Source organism: Halyomorpha halys, unplaced genomic scaffold (assembly GCF_000696795.3).
Source record: "Halyomorpha halys isolate HHAL.00 unplaced genomic scaffold, Hhal_1.1 Scaffold996.1, whole genome shotgun sequence".
Classification (NCBI taxonomy): Eukaryota; Metazoa; Arthropoda; class Insecta; order Hemiptera; family Pentatomidae; genus Halyomorpha; species Halyomorpha halys.
In genome coordinates this window covers 309,420-313,965 of record NW_027109983.1, presented here as the reverse complement: position 1 = coordinate 313,965, position 4,546 = coordinate 309,420, and the positions used below count along the sequence as shown (strand labels likewise).

General features: G+C 27.5%; 1 long non-coding RNA gene across 1 annotated transcript in view; it reads left to right on the top strand.

The window, feature by feature from the left end:
* Nucleotides 1-2,133: 2,133 nt before the first annotated feature.
* LOC136795937 (uncharacterized) overlaps nucleotides 2,134-4,546 on the top strand; it is a 4,861-nt gene continuing 2,448 nt past the window's right edge. The window contains exon 1 of the long non-coding RNA XR_010843642.1: nucleotides 2,134-2,224. This is a non-coding gene — a long non-coding RNA (uncharacterized lncRNA). The remainder of the gene's footprint in view (nucleotides 2,225-4,546) is intronic.

Sequence of the window (4,546 nt, the reverse complement as noted above, 5' to 3'; positions counted from 1 at the left end):
ATTAGGGACTTTATTTTCTAAACAACTTAAAGTTATAAATTCAAATAAACTAGTTTAAAATCATTAGTTGGTTTAATATTAAAAAATTAACATTTACAATAGCTAAAAAATTTCTTTATTTCAATAAGCAAAATCATGGATTACTTCTTTTCAAAGTCTATTTCTGTAAATACCTTACTTACCTAACAATATTTGTGATAAGTAGCAAAACGTTTCTTAAAGTAATCGTACTTCTTGGTTTACTCTTTATTCATATTGATCGTTGAGTTAGGGCCGAGTGGCCTTCACCACAAAGATCAGATTACAGTGCCGCACATGACTTGTGTTTCAAATGCTTTGCGTGTGCATCCATGCTCTTTTGACTTACTTGCCCAGGCAGTGATTTGGTACTTAATGCACTGTATTACAAATTTCTGCTTCGGTTCCTCAAATCACACAGTTGAGTAAATTAAGCTTATTACTTGAAATATATCAACAATATTACTGGTCGGTTCCGATTCTACTAACAGCTACGACATGGGAGCCTGTGAGATAGGACCAGATATATATATGTCCTTTTGGTTTATATCTTTGAGGTTTCTAAAGATAGACCTTGCAGGTTGAAGAACCCTCTAGCACCCCTGCAAGCTCTATATTTAGAAACCTCACCACTAGCACATTATTCTCGATTTAGAAATCAGTTTAAAAACCATTATTTTTGGTTGATGAATGGTATGTACTGTATTTTCTTTGTACATTCTTCTTTACGATTTCATTTTGTTACTTTTAACTTAATTTTTAAAACACTTGTAACTGCTTAACTGATATACAATTTTAAAAATCATTTACGAAAATTATCTTTAGATAAAGCCTGAAGCAGTTTAGTGTCAACTTTTGTTTGTTTGTTTTTGTTTAATGGCGTAAAAACTCACTGGTCATCAATGTCATTAATTTCTAACTTATTTTCACATACATTTGTTTTATTTATTCATTTATTTTTTATTAATATTTTATTAAAATTATTTTTTTATTCTGTTCAATGTTATATTTGTGACAGTAAACCTATCGATTTTAAAAACTGAAATACCAATTTTATTGTTTTATCATCATCTATAAGTATTATTGAAATATTGGGATTTAAGTCTGAGCTTTTCTGGTGTGACGTGCAATATGGGACTTCCTGGAAGATATAGCTAACTGTTACTTTGTTGTTTTGATATTGGCATTTCTGGGGCGTTTTTTAGATAAGATAGGAGTGACTGAGCCTTGCGTGTTCTCAGCCTCAACTATTCAATATTTCTAATAAAATGTATTTACATCAGATGCACCTACAAAAATGTTTTAATGGAAACCTTCAAAAAGTGTATTATATTTTGAAGAATTATAAATTTTTGAATTTTCTTTAAAATTTGAACTGGAGTTAATCATTAGTTTACCATTAGTAGTTGTTTGTATATCAAAACATTTTTAAGTATTTTTATTTATACAAAATATGATAGTACTTTCTTTTATTTATATATTTTTCCGTTATTATTTAAATTTTTCTTTCCTTTAATTCAGTGAATACTATTACTATAATTTATATTTGTTTTCTGTTTTTTTTTTTACCCTTCTGTTCTTCTATTTTTGTATATATTGTATGAATGAATACTTGAACATTCATAGTCAATATCTTTATAAAGATGCATGTTGTATTAATTCTCTTCAATGAATATTAGATCAGATAAAAAAAATAATAGTTTTAAATTCATTTTCATACCTGCATTAATATATTTTTGTGATTTATCTATTTAAGGCATAATTATGAGATTGTTATTTGTTTCTTTAATAATATGCTTACTGCACTTTTGACGATTTGCCATATAGCTCCTGGAAAATGTTTGGTTTAAAGTCTTTAATGTTTATAAGATTTATATCTATTCTCCATAATACTTTGTGCTACCTTCTAGTTGGTATATACCTAACTTAAGTAATAAGTACCGAACTTTTGGTTAATTTTTTTTATATTCTCCTTATTTGACATTTTATCTTCCCGGATAACAATTAGATTCAGTGCATTTAATCATCTTATTATGGACCGTATATAGCCTGTTTACCTGTTCTTATCTCACGCCTCTCAGCGATAAATTGGATTGCTGATAATGATTCAGTCGCTAGAGAGACAGTTACCATGTTCATATTCTACTATCTTCTTGTGGTATTCTTTATCGGCATAGGTTACTATGACATTGTCTCGTCTAAAACGGTAATATATTTGTGTGTGTGTGTTTTCAGCTCTAAGAGTTTAGTTTTGGGAAAATTATGTGATTTGGAAAAGATACGAGCATGATACCAAGTTTTTTCATGTAATATTTTAATTTTTTGTAAGAAAAAAAAAGACAAATCGTTTTAGCAAGTGTCTCAATCTGAATTATTATAGCAAAGAGAAAATTTGACTGATATGTTTTTGAAAATTGTATTCGTCCTTTTCGAAGTAAATTTTAATTGAATTTTTTTTTTTTTCGGTTTTATATTGACTAAAGCTTCATTTCCAGAATGTAAACAAACAATCAAGAAATGATTTAGAGGCATCAGAATGTCGTCGGTGTTTTTTTCAAAGGGTGAATCCAAACATTTTCAGAGGGATATATTTTGTACTTTTGTAAAGAAAATTATTTATATATTTTTTAGTACCTCGTACATTCATGATCATATTTCATATAGTTAAACTAATTATTATCAATAAATATACGTAAAGACTAATACGCTCCAATTACATGTATTACTTTACATGCACTTATTTATATCTTTTTTTTTTTTTTAAATGAAAATTTCTTTTTCTGGAAATCATCTCTTTGATTTCGTACTTCTATTTGGTTTGCTATTAACTACATAATATTTCAGGTTAATGATTTGTAGTTTGATCATTACATATACTCTACATGTGTCATTGCTAATTATTTCTATCTTTTTTTTTTTTTTTTTTTTTATGAAAATTTCATTATCTGGAAAGCACCTCTTTAATTTCGTATTTCTATTTCATTTGTAATAGTAAACTACATAATATTTCCAGGTTACTGAGTTGTGGTTTGATCATTAAATATATGGTACACGTCCCGTTGTTTTAATTCGCACAGTCGAGAAACAGCAGAAAATTAGTTTTTAACATGGATAAGCCAAATAATTTGAAGAACTTTAATTAAATTTATAATAGACCATGTCAACACTAATCCCCAACTTTGAACTAAATCGGACTATACGTTTTCGAAATATAGTTGTACAAAGAAAAAACATTTTCACATGCGCAACCTGAAGTTATGGACTCTATATGATAAACTTTATATTAGAACATTCAAACTCCCTTTGACTTTGGGCCAAATGAACGAGCCGTTACCTAAATAGGTATTTCGAGGAAAACATGTTTTCCCCTGGAATTAACATGCCAAGAACCAGCATGATCAATGAAAATTTTTTGGATTTGACATAACTGTTCAATCGATTAAGTCTGAACACAAATTTCACAAGACAGAAGGGCAGAATAACTTTTTTTATCGAATGTATGAGGAATAAAGGTTTTATTTATTTTAATGAAATTATTCGGGGAAGGGGATCAAATGGCATATCATTCATTTAGAAAAACGAAACAAAAATAGTCTGAAGGAATATATTAAAAAGAGAATTTTGTTAAATACATATGGTTTGTGAGTTATCATTTTAACGTTTTTATTTTGCGATTACTGGCCGTATCGAATTATTAATTTTAAGAATCACATTAAGAAGCAAAACGATTTAATTTAATATCCAATAATTTGGTATAAATTAATTATGATCTTATAAATTAATTAGAACTCTACAAGAAAGGAAATAATTTAAGCACAGACCCGAAAATAAGTTCTATTCACCGGTATACGAAAAAAAATCAATAAATCAGTAGCTATAAAATTAATCACTTATTCAAAAAATCATTTTGATGTTCAATAATCAACTAAATACCATTATTATTTTCAAAATACGATACCTTAATTTTTTTGCATTTCAGATATATCTCTTAATTTGATTGACTTGACTTGGGAGTTTTTCTGATTTTATGACAATGTTGGTGATGTTCTAATTTTATGATAATTGTGAGTGGAAATCATGTTATCATTTTGAACATTTTTTTTTTCCGTTCGAAGTTCTAAAGAAAATATTTTTTGAATTGTTGTTCTTTTTCAACAATGAATTGTTTTAATCTTAAGTAAATTGAAAATGGGGATTTTATAGCATATTATTTGGAGAATGAAGTTATATCGCGTTAAACAGTTTTATTCTAGCTCATGATATGAAGTTTGTATGGAAGTTATTATTTTCTTATCACCATCTAATCTTATCTTTACAGGTAAAGTGTCGTTGAATTTCTCTAAAGAAGTATCTATTAATCGTTACAGTGTGATAAAGTATTTATATCCTATTGTTTTGAGTTAATAGTATTTATAAATTGTATAAGGCCCAAATGATTGTAAAAGTAATTTCCGACACTAACCAAATTATTAGAATTAATTCGAGTACTATTCCTCACCAGCTAAATATAATTTATAATATTTATATT